Raw genomic sequence first — 18,401 nt, forward strand, 5'->3', positions numbered from 1 at the left:
GAAAACACTTCCCGTGGTCGGAATCGAGCTCGGGTCACTCGGCCGTTACGAAGTCGACGTCGATGCGATAACGCCACCTAGACACGCTCGACGATGGGTTAAAGTGTCGCTCAGCTTTCTTTGCGAGGGATTCGTTCGCTGCTTTCTCAGTTTAGACTTTGACGGGCGGGCAGTTTGCACAATGAGTTTCGACTTTTTGACTTTAATTGCAGTGCCTTTGACTTTTGCACTTCGTCATTTGAATTTCGCACGCAAGAAAGCTTCGAGTTTCGACTGTCGTCCTCGTTAGATGTAGGGGATGTGATTTTTTGTCCTAAGACTGAACTAGGAGATAATTGAGCGAGTCCGATTATACACAGTCTGTTTTTGTGTTACACCTCGTTTTTCTCTCAGAATTTTTCAACAGCATTTAACAGACGACGCAGCAATAAACCGTTGTGTAATATACGAGTCTTCAAGAAAAAAGCTACGGTACAGAAGACTTGAAGGTCAGATGAAATGAACAAACTCGTTTCTACATAGTTATATCGTTTTTGTTATCAAAAGTCCTGAAAGTTTGCCAATGTTGGGGTTTCTTTTTCTTGTTTGTGAAGAAGTCATGCGATCTTGGAATATATATAACCTGCGGGTTATCAAAGGCCAGTCCTCTCAGATAGGGAAGGTATGCGTGTTATTTTCACCGGCGGTCCATCCAAAAGAAATGTCTTGAAAGCAACATTGCTTCATAGCAGAAAAGTTTTCGGACATGGTTTAAAGGAGCGTGATTTTTTTTTAAAAAGAAGACAACAAATTCATGCGCGTTTTCACGACGTAAACTAAAGCTAGTATTTACAGCAATGGCCTTAAATTTTTCTCGTCTTTTTAGATTCCAAGGCGCCCAGCATTCACAGCAGATAGGAACAACGCCCATCAAAGATCGAACGAAATGAACTCACCGCGAGCAGGGGGCTGTGGCCGAGTGAAACACGGAAAGCACAACACGTAAAACAAACCTTGGAAAAAACGAACACAAGACAACAGCAGAGCCCTCTTGTGGGGACAGCGTGTCCGCAACTAACTCAGTTCCGGAAGCAGTAAATTAGGGCCCAGCAAAGAAGCCGCAAACGACTCACAGGCCAACGACAAATGAAAGCGAAACAAGAAAACATCCCCCTCGCGAGGGGCACGATCAAATGCAGAGCATTTCCGCGGGGGGCGAGCCTGCAAGTCTTATGGATTACGTATGGGTTGTTGTTGTTGTAATTGTTGTCTTCCAGCGTAGACATTGTCGATGAAGTCGATGGTGAAACGTGAAACGTGCCGTGAACCCCCTGCCGCGGCTATTATGCAACGTGGAGAGGCTACGACGCAACGTGGCGCGGCTATGACGCAACACAATCCAACACAATCCACTTTAATCCAACCCAATCCAAATCCAATCCAAGCCAAGCCAAGCCAATCCAATCCAATCCAATGCCCTTCGCGAGAGAGTGTTATAGCGCCGAAATCGCGCCACCACATGAACGCGAACCGAACGCGGCGAGAGAGGGTGTTGCGAGCGGAGAAAAGGCGAGGAAGACGCGGGGGAGAGGGCGCACCTGTGGCCGACGGTTGAATGAGTCAAGGATATAAGGCGCGTGCGTAACCTTCCATTCTGTGTCGGCTCCGTGGAGCAGTCGGTAAAGTGCCGTGTACCTTGCGTACCGCCCGCAGAGTCGTGGGATCGAAACCTGGCGCCGGAAGGTATTATTTCTTTATATAGTGTAGGGTGCGGACTACGTAGTGATGCGGACTACGGACGCCAACGCGGGTGACATCGTGAGTTACTAAAATGCTCTGCATTTAAAAAACGATTTTCAGCCAGCGTCTTGGTCTCCGCTGACTCAACACTTCCAGCGGCAGTTTACACGTCCACAATGTGTGAAATATGAATCGTTAATAATTGCGGTAACAGCACTTTTTCGCGGTAGCTTTCCATAAAGTGCGGTTGGCTTGAAGGGTAACGACAAATGTACAAAGCACGTAATAGGAATTCCAGTTTACGGTTTGCCTTTGTGAGGAGGTGGTTTAAGATGTTGATGTATACGCAAGGCTGAGGCTATTCAAGAAAACGAGGCCGGTGGCGGCCTTTCGTCTTCCCTAGCCGTTGTTTCAAACCGCGTTTCATACTACGCAGCTGGCGTCCTCGTGTATAAATAGGTGTCCGCTGTGCCAGTCGCGTTGGCATCTGTGCGTGGCCGCATGTCAACGGATTCGGACTGCCTGAACATTCAAAGACGTAGTACGTCACGTTTGCGGCTGCGAAAGGAACTGAGAGAGAATTCCTCCACCAGTATAGTGCTTCTGGGGAAAAAATGGGGCCTTCGACACGGCAACCGGCACACGACTTTCTATTTAGTCAATAGTACAGGAGCGGATCTTTCTGTACGGTGCTAAGTGTTATTTAAACAATTAGATAGGCCATACCCTCCCCCTAATGCAATTTAAAGGATCCCGAACCAATGTCACTAAGGAAAAAAATGGGTACTCGTCACATTTTTGCGCAAAAATCGCGCGACTTCGAAAAACACGTAGGACTGCGGAGGCTCGAACGCAGGACGTTGCAATAGCCTCAAAGTCACAAAGTTCGAACCACCGGTCTTCCTTAGCAGTTAATCAAAAGAATGTCCCCAGTGTTGAAACGAACCGGTAGATAGCGCTACTTGCTATCACGTCTGTACCGTATACGAAACGGAAAGACGGAACCGGGATGTCGAACAAAGAATACTCTGATGGCTCACCTTAGTCGGGGAAGACGTCTCACATTAGGGAAATTGGAAGGGCAGAAAATTACGGTTTCCATCTCGGGCAATGCGAGTCCGTTTATCTGTGAATCCGAACACGGTTTGTGGAAGTCAAGGTTCGAGAGACCACGAAATATAAAAAGTGCTCCAGTGCTGTTCCCTTTAAAAATTTTAAATGTTTATGTCACATAGAACGAAATGTGAATGTATTTTGATTCCACGTGGGGAGCACACAGAAGGCGTTTTGGCCGCTGACACATTTCGCAGCCAAAAAAAAAAGAGAAAGCAAAAATGGAAAACTGGGGCTGGTTCTTTGGTTCTAAAACTGTTTATGCCTACCGATGGTAACCGCTCAACCCGCTGAGCTAACCAGTTTTTACGCTCTGCTGCGTAAACCCCATCACTCATAACCGGAGATAAGCATAACTGTACAGCAGAGATACCGCTTTCCAAACGCCGCATGGTGCAACTGTCGCACAAGCGTAGCGCACACATGCTTTCAAACAGGGAACAAAAGTTGCTTATTATGGGCGTTTCCGTCGACCCAGTAAGGAGCCGTCTATAAAATACAATAAACAAATTACACAATCTTCCCGTAGGGGAACCCTGAGTAGTATGCGAAGCAGGCATGGGGTCGATTCAAGTGCCCATTAGTTTTCAGTTCGTCGTTTCCGTGAGGTTGAGGTACGTAGCTACCGTTATATTTACGTAACTAGTACCACACTTTTCACTTACCGGAACTGCGAAATGGGAAATTGCGTTGACCTCATGGCTGTTTGGCATACTACTCAGGGTGCCCCTACGGGAAGATGGGGTAATTTTATTGGAGAGGGGTGGGGGCGTTAAAGTGGAGAGGCGTTAGAGAGAGAGAGAGAGAGAGAGAGAGAGAGAAAGACGTTGTACGTGGTAAGAGTTTCTTTATTTAAACATTATCATCATTATGTTCCACGTAGGTGACGTCGAGCTGTGGTTTGCGTTCCGCTTTGGTTATGACCGCGTTTTGGTCTGTGAAATGTAAAGTCAAGGGCTGTTGTAGTGGATGAACCCTAAAGTTGCTGAAGATGAGGTCGATGCGCGTTCCCCGGATGGTTGTGGGCTGCTTGTAATCACGGCCCGCCGAGACTCGCCGACGCACGCCGCTGCCGACGACGATGAAACGTCGAAGGCGCGTGAAGCGTGCTCGTCTCGTGCCAGCCCAGGAAGACACTGCCAACACTGTCGCCCCAGGAGCCATAGTAGGGACCGGGCGTTCAGCAAGCTGAGCATGCGCAGTGGGGGTATGGACGGCGCAACAACGACAACGACAAGGGAGGGATAGTCTTATATAGTCACAGCTAAATCTACCCAAGTCCGATGTAATGTTCATACTTGTCAACATTGTTGAAGAAGAACAACACATTACGCAAGTATAAGACAACAAATTAATATAGAAGTGATATTTGCAGTGTTCCTTTATAAAAAAAGCATGCACGCTTGATTTCAGCGAAATTAAATACCTCATCAACTGCCGAAAAAAATTCACTCCGCCGGCGCCTGCACTCGCCCGCATCAATATAGCTTCTGGCGCCATTTTGAGAAATCAACCAGCAACAGTTACGAAAGGTTCCACTACATATGTTTCACGTTCTGCTTGCAACGCACGTGGAGTATGGAAACGCGGTTCTATAATAGTTGAAATAGGGCGCCTCGGTTCGCGCGCGTCTTCGCCTTACGGCACCGTTGGTATCGAGACAGCCGGCCTGGAGCAGTTGAACGCGGTAAATTTAAAATGTTTTTAAGCAAACCTTTGGCGTCTTTACATTGCAAAGAGCGCGACGCAAGAGGGACAACATGAGAGGTGAGCGGGAAAGCGAAGAGAGGCATTTACTTGGCAAAAGCCGATAAGCCCATTCTGTTACCCTGTTGGGCCCCCGGTTCTCAGTTCGTTTCACGGTAAAAATTGCGTGGTTGAGGACTGCCCTATAAGCTCTCCTGATGATAATATATTTTTTTATTTTTTTCGGTGCAGATAAATTTGTGGTAAGTTAAGCTCTGCAATATCCAACCCATCATATGTGGCTGAATTAGCGCTACTCCTTCTTCTTTCTTTCCGGCCTTCTCTTGGTTTGGCGCTTTATAACGTGGGCAATTGGTTGCAGATTCCCTCTTTTTTGACGATTGTGAGTTCGGCTTTGCCACTTTACTCTAAAGCCAAGCTGAGAACCCCTTACGGGACTTTTCTCTAGGAGGACATCCGTACCTATTTTAGAGTGGTTTTTAACTTGTCCGCGTAGCGCCCTCCGTCGTTTGCCAAACAGAGCTTGCAGTGGAGCAGAACCACGGGAATGTTATAACATAGTTTGAAAATTCACGTGATTAGACCCTTGGGCTTTATTTTAGTTCGTTTCTACTCATAATCAAAGCCTTCCGTGAGTACTGAGAGACTGGCGTTAATATTTTGCCCCCTGTTTATTCAGGTGACCCAATTCTTGGGCCGGCATCAGTTCCGGCGAAAACACGCCGGGGTGGCCCAGTCTGTAAATTGTCGCGTTGCTGAGCCCAATGTCGAAGGTTCTATTCCCGGCCCTGGCGGCCGTCTCTCAGATGGAAGCAGAAAACTGAAACGCGCGTGGGTCGACACTTCGGCGCACGTGAAATATCGCCAGGTGGTCAAACTTATTCGGGAAACTTCCACTATAGCATACCTCGTAGCCCAGGCATTGCCCCCGCACGGGAATACCGGAAAATTTGTATATTTTTATCTTCCGCTGGAAAGACGCTTTGGAGGGATGGCGTCAGTTGCGGGCATGGCTGGAGCCCGTGTCTGTCGATTATGCAACCACCCACTTGGCGTTGAACGAACTTCAGTGCGCAGGCGCGGCCCTGGTGAAAATGCGTGTCCTTTCTTTCGTCTCCCCCATATAATCATTTTCCTCCTTTCCACGCTTCAATTGCCCCTATTCAGCCCAGCTCTCGAATGTTGCTGCTTTAGTCGTAGCTTCCGGCTGGTAGCGATGACGTATTTCCGTGGACACTTGATGAGCACGGCTGATAGCGGATGGCTAGCTGCCACGGGGAAATCGAAAAATCAGCCTAATAACGCTATCGCATTAAAACAGCTGCCTCACCTACATTCCCACTGGGAAAGCGAAAGAGAGCGACAGCGAGCCATCGAATCAGCGACCCAAGGATAGGGTAGGTGAGTGGAACGGTCATTGGCGAAGCGCGGTGTAACTAGTGACCGAGGAGTCACCGATTAGCCTGAGGTTACAAGGGCTGACAAGCCAAGAGAAGGAATTCGCGCCCAACGTGTGGCTCGAACCCACGACCCTGCGATTAAGAGTCTCATGCTCTACCGACTGAGCTAGCCGGGCGAACAAAGTGCGAATGACCCCGCGCGTTCTGCGTGCTGACTGCCAACAATTTTTTTTTTGAAAAAAGACAAGTGAGCTCCCAATGCGCTGTTTGAACGCCTACCGTTAGGTGAAGTCTCTCATTGCCTCCCAGGTGAGTTTTTCTTTGTTTTGTTTTTTGTTTGTTTCCTTGAGGCATTCAGCATTTATGCACTTTAAAGGGACTGATGTCTGCTACATATTTACCAAGTGGACATGCACATTTTGTAGATATGTACTTGTAGGTGCCTACAAATTTCTAATACACATCTCCAAGATGTCCACAGGTGCAGTTGATATTCCACTGCGCAATTCGTCGAGCGCGTGTAACCAGAAAATGTAGCTTCCCAGCGGAGCAGGCACACCTTAAGAGAGCCAGGAAGCAAAACAAAAAGTTACTGTGACATGCACGTTAATACTAACCATTCTCGGTAAACACCCGACGTAGGTATGTTTTCCACGCGTATACATGTGCCGGTAAGGGATCAAGCCGGTATCCTCCAGAAAAATTCCCTGGTTCAAATTATATTCAAAATTTTGAGCTATGCGGAGTATGGTAGTATTCGTTACAAATACGAAGAAGAAAAAATGAAGGAAGCTCACACTAACGCGTAAGACTTGAAGGTAGCAAAGCTGTACGCAACCTTCATGACCATCCCGACGCTTTAAAGGAGCCATGAAGACAAAATACAAGTTGGGCTTATTAGAAAGACTGCTTAGTTCCGATAACAATGATACCAATATCACCGCAATCTTCGAACAAATAACGGAGATATTAAAGAAAGCGTGGGAAGCAGTCGCGACCCCCTAGCCAATTTCCCGCAACTTTTCTATGACGTCACGGAACCTTGTTTTTGCGATTGGCCGCCGCCTAACTGACCTGTCGCGACGACACATGACTGGACATCTGTAATGGGGCCTCTAGTTCCATTTGACCGCATCACTTGAATGCTAACGTGCACTTAACGCACTGAAAATTATGTTTTATTGTTGGCCCGTGTGACGTCATTCTTGCTCATAACACGTCACTGTGGCGCAAAATTTGAAAGTTTTTAAATACTTCTCGCTTTTTTTTCGTTAAAAAAGCATCTTTTGTGGCTGCAATGTAGCTGAGTGGGATACTGAATCCTAGTTCTTTCAAATTAAACAAAATTGTATTTTCTCTTCATGGCTCCTTTAAGTCCACGATTGCAGCCGATTTGCTTCTTCACTGCCAAAGCAACGACCTTTACATCATCATTGTTGCTAAAATGTGTGAGCTTCCTTCTTGGAGGAGAGCACGCTGTGACCAATCTTTCCCGTTCCGCGCAAGTGTTGCTATGATAACGATGATGATGATGATGATGTCCTCAAAGATTTTGGCACGTACCCACACGGGGGAATTGGCCAGGGCTAAATCGGTTGTTAAATACGTGGGGACTTCAAAATACTAAATTATTTCTGGAAAGAGGCTGTAAAAGGAAACTTAGTTATGAATAAAACCCGAATTACCCATTAATTAGCACCCTTCAGCGATTAAACGATTTGAAGCAGAAAGAAAATTTTGAATGCAATTATATATATATATCCCTTTTTGCAAACCCCAAAGTTGATGCCCCAATAGATAATATAAGTGGAATCGAAAAAGTCAACCCCAAACGCTCAATTGGGCCCTTCAAAAGCAGTTGTCTAGCAGTTGAGGAAAGGCGAATGCTGGAGTTTTTTTTTTTTTACAATTTAGGTCAATCTGCCAAGTGGATGGGATTGGCTTGAAAACGTGCGCCGATGATGCTGGGCCGTCATCGCGAGGCACGCACACACGAACGCTATGCATTTTCTTTGTTTTGTTAAGTGCCGGGTGGTCTTTTTTTTTGCGAAAGATTGCCCTACGGCATAAGAAAATATTTTCATATGTACAGCTTTGCACCCGTAACGCGGTCGCCGCGAACCCTGCGCTCATGTGCGCTCGCTCGGCAATTTCTTGGTATTTTTAACTGCGGACACGAAAAATTACGACTTGCTAAAGAGCTGCTTACTTCAGAATAAACTTCACACCCGAAACGTGCAATTAAGACCTCAACGAGGTTAATGATGCGGTGCAAAGCACTGGCACAATTAGCATCAATCAATGCACTATTAACCGCGGGACACACATTAAAACAAAATATATACAAACCGCGTAACGGCGTGGAGTAAAGATAGATGCGGCAAAGCAAGCACACCTGGCACACACATGGCAGAAAGAATCTTCACGCCTCACGGGCTCAGCGGAAGTCGGCCACACAAAAGTGGGAAAGGCACAAAGGAAGCACTGACTTGAACGCAAGCGCTACGAAGAATCCGTGACAAAATCTTCAGATTACTGAGACCATATTTCACGCTGTAGTCCCACCAAAGGCGGGAAGGTAATTGCTAATGTCTGGGCATAGCTTCTATACGGCACTCAACAGGCTGTTACCGATGGTGCTGCTAGAGGAACACCAACAGCGTTACGCGTCCAAAAAATTGGCCGCGTATCTGCTCCTTTCGTTGAAAATGCCGCCAAAAGACGATAGTCTTTATCGGCTTTTGCGAAGTAAATGCCTCCCTTCGCTTTCCCGCTCACCTCTCATGTTGTTCCTCTTCCGTCGCGCTCCTCCCAAGGTAAAGACGCCAAAGGTTTGCTTCAATCATTTTAAATATCCCGCGTTCCACTGCTCCAAACCGGGTGTCTCGATGCGAACGCTGCCGTACGGCGAAGACGCGCGTTAATCGAGGCGCCCTACTTCAACGTTTATAGAACCGCGTTTCCCTACTCCACGTGCGTTGCAAGCAGAACGTGGGACCTATCTAGTCGAACCTTGCGTAACTGTTGCCGGTTGATTTCTTAAAATGGCGCCAGAAGCTATAGTGGCGCGGGCGACAGCAGGCGACGGCGGAGTGAATTCTGTTTCTGCAGTTGATGAAGTATTTAATTGCGCAAAAGTCAAGCGTGTTTGATTTTTTTATAAAGGAACACTGCAAATATCACTTCTGTATTCATTTGTTGTCTCATATTTGCGTAATGTCTTGTTCTTCTTCAACAATGTTGACAAGTATGAACATTACACCGGACATAGACGGGTAGATTTAGCTGTGACTATATAAGACTATTGCGCAGGCATTGTTTTGCTTTGGCCGGGTGGCTGAATCGAGTCACAGACAGACAGAAGGACAGACATACAGACAGAAAGACAGACCAAAATTTCTGGGTTTAAATAGCCCAAGAAAGACTATCGTCTTTAATATGCAAGCAAAGTACAGCCGTCAAAAGTGTAAACAACAACTAAGAAGCGCGTGCCAGCATATGCACACAGCGGCCTCTTGCGATAGTCACCGGCGCATCTTCAACGGCGCATAATCAGTGCTCGCCAGGCTGACCTGCTTTGGGCTGCTTAAAAGCGCATGCGTACCAGCTCTATGATTTTCGCGAGCGCTGACGCTCAGTACGTGTATACTAACGCAATTGCCGTTAACAGTTTTGAAGATCGTGCGTAGGTGTGCACCCAACCCCCGCATTGCCCTCCCCTCCCCCCCTCTCCGCTTCTAAGCCACATTTGAAGTTTTCTCTTGCCCCAGAAAGCACCCCAAAATTTATCACTATTAGACACGAGTGTTTCGTTGGAGTGGCAGATAAAATAGGGAAAACGCATGCGGCATTGAAAATTGGCTTCGAGAAAACTTTGCACGGCTCTAACGCCCGGATCCAACCCAATACGCTCACATTTGTAGAGGCATGAAGACAAAATACGTTTGGTTGATTCGGAAGCTTACAACGTCAGAATAACAATCACGTCATTTTATCGCGTATGCAGAATACCAAGATACGACAGGGCAGACCGATAAAAGAGAGGTGGTTGCTGCCCTTATGACACCACACGGAATAGTCTGAAGGGGGGCCGGCGACAAAAGCTAGCAAAAATGAACAAAATAAGAAAATGTATCAAAGCATTCGGTTCCATTTGATGACGTCACCTGAATACCAGCATGCAGAAAGAAAGAAAATGGGGGGTTAGAAATTCCACCACGCCCCCCCCCCCCCCCCCCAACTACGAAAAATAATCTGGGCTACAGCTATTCCAGCGCGTAGTTAACACGCTGATTATTCTGTTTCCGGTACTTAATGACGTCCCTGCTTACGCTGCGAGGAAAATAACCCGAGTCCTTCAACGCTTCAGAGCAGTGAATCCACCATACCATTTAAAGACTCTGAGGGAGCTAAGCTTTTATTGGCGATCCCCCTTTTTTGCGTGTTCATGCATGGTAAATATCACGCCTTACGCTCTGCCGACCTATATACAAGGGAGATGAAGGCAATATCTATACCGAGAGGCTTCAATTGCACCATGCGCAAGAAAGAAAAGAAGCAGAGCGCCCAACGTGGGGCTCGAACCCACGACCCTGAGATTAAGAGTCTCATGCTTTACCGACTGAGCTAGCCGGGCGACGAAAGCGTGCGTGACCCGGGGCCTTCTGGTACTGGCAGCTGGTAAAATGAAGTAAAATAAGCAGAGCGCCCAACGTGGGGCTCGAACCCACGACCCTGAGATTAAGAGTCTCATGCTCTACCGACTGAGCTAGCCGGGCGACGGAAGCATGTGCGGCCCAGAGCCTTCTGGTACTGGCAGATGGTAAAATGAAGTAAAAGAATCAGAGCGCCCAACGTGGGGCTCGAACCCACGACCCTGAGATTAAGAGTCTCATGCTCTACCGACTGAGCTAGCCGGGCGACGGAAGCTTGTGCGGCCCAGAGCCTTCTGGTACTGGCAGATGGTAAAATGAAGTAAAAGAATCAGATCGCCCAACGTGGGGTTCGAACCCACGACCCTGAGATTAAGAGTCTCATGCTCTACCGACTGAGCTAGCCGGGCGCCGAAAGCGTGCGTGACCCGGGGCCTTCTGGTACTGGCAGCTGGTAAAATGAAGTAAAATAAGCAGAGCGCCCAACGTGGGGCTCGAACCCACGACCCTGAGATTAAGAGTCTCATGCTCTACCGACTGAGCTAGCCGGGCGACGGAAGCTTGTGCGGCCCAGAGCCTTCTGGTACTGGCAGCTGGTAAAATGAAGTAAAAGAATCAGATCGCCCAACGTGGGGCTCGAACCCACGACCCTGAGATTAAGAGTCTCATGCTCTACCGACTGAGCTAGCCGGGCGACGGAAGCTTGTGCGACCCAGAGCCTTCTGGTACTGGCAGCTGGTAAAATGAAGTAAAAGAATCCGATCGCCCAACGTGGGGCTCGAACCCACGACCCTGAGATTAAGAGTCTCATGCTCTTTGCAGTGTTTGCAGTGTTTGCAGGGCGTTTGCAGTGTTTATATGGGCATCAAGCTGGGAGAGGACCAGCCGAACCAATTTGTTTTCGTTCGGTTAAGAGTGGGGGCCTGGGCTTGTCGCATTTGTTCATTCGCCAACTAGTGTCACGTTTTATGTTTCTGCGAGACCAGACGGACCTTTTTTTGCGCACAATAATACAGGTGCGTCTTCGAAGATACCTCCCGGAATTTATAGTATCGACAGGTGGTGAGAGCGGTCGGGCCGTCAGAGGGTACCTCAGGGAGGTTGTCGTGGCTTTCCGGTTCCTAACAGTCCGTTTTTCTATGGAGTATCTGAGTGCAGTAAATCGGAAAAAGTTGTATAGAGACCTTGTAGATACGTTGATGCCTGTGCCGCTTTACAGGTCGTTATACCAAGGCAATACGGGCCAAGATGTCCTTAAGAGAGTTAAAAAGATGCCTGTAAGGCCTTGTGTAAAGTCCTTTTTCTTTAAACTGCACACAAATACTTTGACAGTAAGCACATGGATGGAGGAAAAAGGGTTCTTCGTTCCGTGGACCACAAATTGTAGACTGTGCCGGAAACCGGAAACCATAGAGCATGCATTTATTGAATGTTGGGATCCAATATTTCACTGGGATGTCTTACAAAGGACACTTAAAAAGGAGTTGCCTATAACTCCACATGGTATACGGTACCTTCCCATAGAAAATGAAAATGGCGTACCTTATGACATGTTTATGCTGCTGGGACTGCACAGCCTGTGGAAGACAAGGATAGCTGTGAACAACGCAGATGTGAACGCTCGCCCTGTGCGCGAAAACTTCATTGAGAGCATTGCGTATATTCGCGATATTTTTGTGACCCATGCTGAGCCGCCTGAGTGGACGGAAATTCTTGATGCTCTTGTTTGTCTGAAAAAGTTTTGAGGTCAATGATCAGCCAAAGATAGGCTGAAGTGTTTGTATTGAATATGTGTACTTTGCAACAGGCAATAAATAAAAAAAAAAAAGACTGAGCTAGCCGGGCGACGAAAGCTTGTGCGGCCCGGAGCCTTCTGGTACTGGCAGCTGGTAAAATGAAGTAAAAGAATCCGATCGCCCAACGTGGGGCTCGAACCCACGACCCAGAGATTAAGAGTCTCATGCTCTACCGACTGAGCTAGCCGGGCGACGGAAGCTTGTGCGGCCCGGAGCCTTCTGGTACTGACAGGTGGTAAAATGAAGTAAAAGAATCAGATCGCCCAACGTGGGGCTCGAACCCACGACCCTGAGATTAAGAGTCTCATGCTCTACCGACTGAGCTAGCCGGGCGACGGAAGCTTGTGCGGCCCAGAGCCTTCTGGTACTGGCAGCTGGTAAAATGAAGTAAAAGAATCCGATCGCCCAACGTGGGGCTCGAACCCACGACCCTGAGATTAAGAGTCTCATGCTCTACCGACTGAGCTAGCCGGGCGACGAAAGCTTGTGCGGCCCGGAGCCTTCTGGTACTGACAGGTGGTAAAATGAAGTAAAAGAATCAGATCGCCCAACGTGGGGCTCGAACCCACGACCCTGAGATTAAGAGTCTCATGCTCTACCGACTGAGCTAGCCGGGCGACGGAAGCTTGTGCGGCCCAGAGCCTTCTGGTACTGGCAGCTGGTAAAATGAAGTAAAAGAATCCGATCGCCCAACGTGGGGCTCGAACCCACGACCCTGAGATTAAGAGTCTCATGCTCTACCGACTGAGCTAGCCGGGCGACTGAAGCTTGTGCGGCCCGGAGCCTTCTGGTACTGGCAGCTGGTAAAATGAAGTAAAAGAATCCGATCGCCCAACGTGGGGCTCGAACCCACGACCCTGAGATTAAGAGTCTCATGCTCTACCGACTGAGCTAGCCGGGTGACGGAAGCTTGTGCGGCCCAGAGCCTTCTGGTACTGGCAGCTGGTAAAATGAAGTAAAAGAATCCGATCGCCCAACGTGGGGCTCGAACCCACGACCCTGAGATTAAGAGTCTCATGCTCTACCGACTGAGCTAGCCGGGCGACGGAAGCTTGTGCGGCCCGGAGCCTTCTGGTACTGACAGGTGGTAAAATGAAGTAAAAGAATCAGATCGCCCAACGTGGGGCTCGAACCCACGACCCTGAGATTAAGAGTCTCATGCTCTACCGACTGAGCTAGCCGGGCGACGAAAGCTTGTGCGGCCCGGAGCCTTATGGTACTGACAGGTGGTAAAATGAAGTAAAAGAATCAGATCGCCCAACGTGGGGCTCGAACCCACGACCCTGAGATTAAGAGTCTCATGCTCTACCGACTGAGCTAGCCGGGCGACGGAAGCTTGTGCGGCCCAGAGCCTTCTGGTACTGGCAGCTGGTAAAATGAAGTAAAAGAATCCGATCGCCCAACGTGGGGCTCGAACCCACGACCCTGAGATTAAGAGTCTCATGCTCTACCGACTGAGCTAGCCGGGCGACGAAAGCTTGTGCGGCCCGGAGCCTTCTGGTACTGACAGGTGGTAAAATGAAGTAAAAGAATCAGATCGCCCAACGTGGGGCTCGAACCCACGACCCTGAGATTAAGAGTCTCATGCTCTACCGACTGAGCTAGCCGGGCGACGAAAGATTGTGTGACCCGGGGCCTACTGGTACTGACAGGTGGTAAAATGAAATAAAAGAAGCAGAGCGCCCAACGTGGGGCTCGAACCCACGACCCTGAGATTAAGAGTCTCATGCTCTACCGACTGAGCTAGCCGGGCGACGAAATCTTGTGTGGCCCGGGGCCTTCTGGTACTGGCAGCTGGTAAAATGAAGTAAAAGAAGCAGAGCGCCCATCGTGGAGCTCGAACCACGACTTATGTTGTACCGTAAGAGCTAGCCGGGTGACGGAATCGTTGTCTTATTGGGTGTTTTTGTTGAGTAAAAATTAACCTCAAAAATCGTACCTCCAGCCTGCTGTTTCAAGTGGTTCTGTAGGTATGTATCTTGTGTGCTTAAAAGAGCTTTCGAGCAAATACAAATGCCAGTTTTCTCATTTTCTCGTGTGAAAAATGAGTGCACTCATATTAACGTCTATGCTAAGCTTATTGTAACAAGTTGTCTGGCGTTGAATAATAAAATAGCTCTAAATTATGACCGTTAGGGCACTTAGTGGGAAACTGAATTCAAGGGGCAATTAAATATACCACACTTTTTAAGAACGTGTAACTCGACACGTAGTTGGATATTGTGGCTGAAAAGTTTGCCTTCAAAAACAATGAATGCCCTTCTAGCTTAAATGGTGCCTCTTCCCCAACCATGAGTTGACTCAGTGCTCGCCAAGTCAGTGCACTGAGGTTGAGCCTTAAAAAAATATAAGAAGTGGCGACCGTAGAATGTGCTGAGATGAGATTTTCAGCCCCAGCGTTTTTGTGCAATTGTCGGCGTGTTGGGCTTATACGAACGCCCAGGCTGCGATCACCAGCGTCCTTGTGTAGCATCGACGAATTTCACCGCGTACTACCGCGGCAAACTTACGAAAAACTGTGTGACAGCCGAGAACTTTTTGTTAGCAGCTGACTTTGTGAAGACCCTTTTATCCTATTGGCCAATACCCCCTCGACCGAAAGAAGGGTGAAAGCGGACGATAACCCGGAACTTTCCGCCTGAAGGTGGCGCCGTGAAAGTTTCATATGCACTCCCTTTCAAAGGGAGTGCATTGCTTTTTGAAGCCTGGGCGGATTGCTTGCGGACAAAAACGCTTATCCGCGAGCCGGTACAGGAAGAACTATGCGCAGGCTGCGGAAATGAGCCAGAAACTATGCGACATATTGTAACGGAATGCAAAAGTATCCGTCCAGTCCTCAGTGATGGAGCCATCCAGCTTCCGGAAGCCCTTGGCTTTTTTAAGGTTAGCGGAAAAGTTAATTGGACAGCAGTAGAGGTTAGTAAAAGAAGGTTAGAGTGTTGGTGGGAAAAGAACAGAGAACAATCTGGGAAGACATGTCAACAAAGAAGTCAGACTAGCACAAAAATTTGGTGAAAGTATTTTCTTTTTGTTTTGATATTATTTTTTTTGTTTATTTTGTTTGTAATTTTTGGCGAAGTGATTGTACAGCGGCGTTGCGACTAAGGCCGCTGTGCAACGCCACCACGTTACAAAGGGGAAGCCACAAAGCATCATCATCATCACCATATAGAGTTCTTCTATATAGCTCCCGCAGGGAGGTAAGAGTTGCGCGACCCTTTTCCACGCACCACCGAGATGACGTCACTCCGAATTATTCATGCCGCGCAGAGAAGCCCCCACTAAGGCTGCCCGTCAGCCGCTGACGCGGGCCGCATCGCGGCCCGCCCAGAAACAGCAGCAGCAGCAGCAGTGTGAACGACATCGCAGGACTTCAGCGTAGCTCTAGAGTGTACTAGAAGATTTGGAGTGGCTCCGGTAGCCCGACCGGCCGCCCGAAGAGGTGCTCGTTTCGCTCAGATAATAGCGGCGGCGGTGTAATCAACGACCACTGAAAGCACCGGATGGCCGCGCGCACGGCAGCGCGCCCCGCCGGGACAGAAAATGCTGCTGCTTTATGCGCGGAACGCTCGAAATTTGTTCTGCGGGACGTCCGACTGCTTAAATACACTGTAGGTACAGTGGTCTGTGGGTAACTAAATGAAAAATAAACCCTGCGTTGCAGTTGTGCGTTAATTTTGCCTTTTCCGCTCGACAACAAAAACATTACGGATTTTCCTTTGGGGCAGCATTCGTAGCGGATTTGTAAATACAGTAATTGCAGTGACATTTTCGCTATTCCAACTTCCCATCAAAAAGTATTTTGCGTGAAATTGCCTGATTTCAACCATTTCATAATTGCTTCGTGATCGTGTCCTGCTTGATGGGCATAATTGGCAGACACAAATGACAAAAAAATATGAGGACTGGGATGACGGCTTTACAAAAGAATTTTTTATTTATTGTTTGCCAATTTACGCCTTACTTTAGTGATATGGGTTAATATCATAAGTTGCGTCTTTTTTATTGCTTAAGTTGTTATTATAGCAGTAAGCAGTGGCCCGCTTGTGATAATTACAGATCACCGTGGTGTCAATGCTGTGGCCTGGCCGAACAGAAAATGACACGTGCCAGCGAGATATTTTTTTAACTAAAAAGGGGTTAGCCAAGCGGTTAGCTCAGTTGTCCCAAAAACTGTCTTTCATAGAACTATTTTCTCAACATTCTATTAATCGCACCACCTTTCACCTGATTCGGTCAAGAAGGAGCTGACTCAAATAAACAGAAATTTAATTCGCAAGTTTGCTGAGAGTACAATTGCACGCACATAAAACAAAGCGAAACATAGATTAGAAAATATATTGACCGCGACAAAAATGAAATATAACGCCGGAAATCATGCACAAAATGTACTATAGAGGTAAAGGTTCAAGAACGCTAACCTGGAGGTTTAAATAAACGGAACTGGAACAAAATACACATTTTGTTTTCACTTTTGATAGCCCAGCAAATGAAATGTAACACGGGAAATCATGCACAAAGTCTACATAGGTAAAGGTTTAGGAACGCTAACATGGAGATTTAAAGTGACATTTTCGGCCAACGCATTTTTAGAACTTGTCCTCAATCATTAACGACGGCTAAGTTTAAGGTGTTGCTCCCACGTTCGCATGTAATCACGGAACATGTTTAAACATTTTAAATAGCAATGAATCCGCGTCACGACGTATACAGAACCCAACCAAATTTCAGACAAGGTCTCACTGTGCTGATTGCACTCAACGCCCTAAAGGTGTTTGTTGTGAATAAGAGACAGCACATCCATAACGCTTTCATGGTGGAGCTCCTTGTCGCTGAAGCAACCGGTAAAAACGTCCTAGAGATTGCTAATGAACTTCAAAAAATGCACGAAATGGTTCAGACGTCTCCCAAAGTCACAAGAGGTAGTAAACACATCGGCATCTTCCCCTGGCATGCAGGAAGCAGCAGCTGGTACTGCAGACCTGGCACTTCATTTTCAGTACACACTTCCTTACGAAGTGCCTCAGACATAGTACGTTAATACAATAAGAAAGCCCACTAACGACATTACAAGCGTCAACGGTAGGGGTATCAAAAAAGAAGGCTTTTGACATTTTTGTCCCAAATAGGAACGTAAAAAAAACAGTAAACATTTTGGAGCCTATAGGATGTGCGCCCCGCCGCTTTTGTTTCATTCGCAGAGTCAAGAAGGGAAAGGGGAAAACATGCCTGGTGCCTGTCCGTCAAATTAATCCCTCGTTAACTCGAACTCTGCTATTTCAAAATATCTCAAGTCGAAATTTTCTGTAACCGTGTACTTAACTCCCATAGGCGCTACGCATTTGCCCAAACTATCTCGAAACGTTTGGTTTTTTTTTCGGAGGACCACGGATACCTCGAAAATCTCGAAATACTGCCCTAGAGGACACAAGAAAAAGTCCGCTACAGGCAGCTGGTAAGGTACCTGTTCGAATACTTAGCTCCTCCTACGTGGCGAACGCGGTCGGGAAGTGCAAATTATACGAGGACTACGTACGCGTCCCCGTTACCGGAATTCTGTCTGGCGCGTGCATCATCGAGATAGCTGGGGACGACGCAGCCGATCGTGCGCACGAGGAGGAGCCTCCAGAAGTGCGTGCGTACAATGGCAGAAACAACGCGGATGCTGCGTCTGCTTTGTAACAAGGTAGAATGTAGCAGTGGCGACCAACAATTGTTGCGATGCATTGAGAAGCCCGAGTACACTTTTCTAGGATGCAGATGCGAACGCGAAACGGGCCAGCACAGCACAGTTCTTTCTTTTGCAATAATAAAAGCTTCCTAGCTTTTCCAGCGAATTATTTTGCCTTTATTACGAAAGCTTCCCTATGCAATAGTGCTTTTGTTAGCAGCCCTGGCTGATTTCATGGACTTGGCCAGAAAGTTTCCGCATTTGACTTAATTCAAAACTCCGTGCTTATCAAGAAATTTTAAGCTAATTTTACTACTTCGAATTAACGAGAGAATATTGTATA

General features: G+C 47.6%; 1 protein-coding gene and 19 non-coding genes across 21 annotated transcripts in view; all 20 read right to left on the minus strand.

Moving 5' to 3' along the window:
- Positions 1-18,401, minus strand: part of LOC144146163 (scoloptoxin SSD14-like) — a 104,126-nt gene that overhangs the window by 61,891 nt on the left and 23,834 nt on the right. The gene's annotated exons all lie outside the window — the stretch shown is intronic.
- Trnak-cuu (transfer RNA lysine (anticodon CUU)) lies at positions 6,043-6,115 on the minus strand. The gene has a single exon. It is a non-coding gene; the product is annotated as a tRNA-Lys (tRNA).
- Trnak-cuu (transfer RNA lysine (anticodon CUU)) lies at positions 10,503-10,575 on the minus strand. The gene has a single exon. It is a non-coding gene; the product is annotated as a tRNA-Lys (tRNA).
- Trnak-cuu (transfer RNA lysine (anticodon CUU)) lies at positions 10,645-10,717 on the minus strand. Its single transcript has one exon. It is a non-coding gene; the product is annotated as a tRNA-Lys (tRNA).
- Trnak-cuu (transfer RNA lysine (anticodon CUU)) lies at positions 10,787-10,859 on the minus strand. Its single transcript has one exon. It is a non-coding gene; the product is annotated as a tRNA-Lys (tRNA).
- On the minus strand, positions 10,929-11,001 carry Trnak-cuu (transfer RNA lysine (anticodon CUU)). Its single transcript has one exon. It is a non-coding gene; the product is annotated as a tRNA-Lys (tRNA).
- On the minus strand, positions 11,071-11,143 carry Trnak-cuu (transfer RNA lysine (anticodon CUU)). The gene has a single exon. It is a non-coding gene; the product is annotated as a tRNA-Lys (tRNA).
- Trnak-cuu (transfer RNA lysine (anticodon CUU)) lies at positions 11,213-11,285 on the minus strand. Its single transcript has one exon. It is a non-coding gene; the product is annotated as a tRNA-Lys (tRNA).
- Trnak-cuu (transfer RNA lysine (anticodon CUU)) lies at positions 12,506-12,578 on the minus strand. The gene has a single exon. It is a non-coding gene; the product is annotated as a tRNA-Lys (tRNA).
- Positions 12,648-12,720, minus strand: Trnak-cuu (transfer RNA lysine (anticodon CUU)). The gene has a single exon. It is a non-coding gene; the product is annotated as a tRNA-Lys (tRNA).
- Positions 12,790-12,862, minus strand: Trnak-cuu (transfer RNA lysine (anticodon CUU)). The gene has a single exon. It is a non-coding gene; the product is annotated as a tRNA-Lys (tRNA).
- Trnak-cuu (transfer RNA lysine (anticodon CUU)) lies at positions 12,932-13,004 on the minus strand. The gene has a single exon. It is a non-coding gene; the product is annotated as a tRNA-Lys (tRNA).
- On the minus strand, positions 13,074-13,146 carry Trnak-cuu (transfer RNA lysine (anticodon CUU)). Its single transcript has one exon. It is a non-coding gene; the product is annotated as a tRNA-Lys (tRNA).
- Trnak-cuu (transfer RNA lysine (anticodon CUU)) lies at positions 13,216-13,288 on the minus strand. Its single transcript has one exon. It is a non-coding gene; the product is annotated as a tRNA-Lys (tRNA).
- Trnak-cuu (transfer RNA lysine (anticodon CUU)) lies at positions 13,358-13,430 on the minus strand. The gene has a single exon. It is a non-coding gene; the product is annotated as a tRNA-Lys (tRNA).
- On the minus strand, positions 13,500-13,572 carry Trnak-cuu (transfer RNA lysine (anticodon CUU)). Its single transcript has one exon. It is a non-coding gene; the product is annotated as a tRNA-Lys (tRNA).
- Trnak-cuu (transfer RNA lysine (anticodon CUU)) lies at positions 13,642-13,714 on the minus strand. The gene has a single exon. It is a non-coding gene; the product is annotated as a tRNA-Lys (tRNA).
- Trnak-cuu (transfer RNA lysine (anticodon CUU)) lies at positions 13,784-13,856 on the minus strand. The gene has a single exon. It is a non-coding gene; the product is annotated as a tRNA-Lys (tRNA).
- On the minus strand, positions 13,926-13,998 carry Trnak-cuu (transfer RNA lysine (anticodon CUU)). The gene has a single exon. It is a non-coding gene; the product is annotated as a tRNA-Lys (tRNA).
- Trnak-cuu (transfer RNA lysine (anticodon CUU)) lies at positions 14,068-14,140 on the minus strand. Its single transcript has one exon. It is a non-coding gene; the product is annotated as a tRNA-Lys (tRNA).

Source organism: Haemaphysalis longicornis, unplaced genomic scaffold (assembly GCF_048455015.1).
Source record: "Haemaphysalis longicornis isolate Haplotype H1 unplaced genomic scaffold, Haemaphysalis longicornis Haplotype H1 scaffold_7, whole genome shotgun sequence".
Classification (NCBI taxonomy): Eukaryota; Metazoa; Arthropoda; class Arachnida; order Ixodida; family Ixodidae; genus Haemaphysalis; species Haemaphysalis longicornis.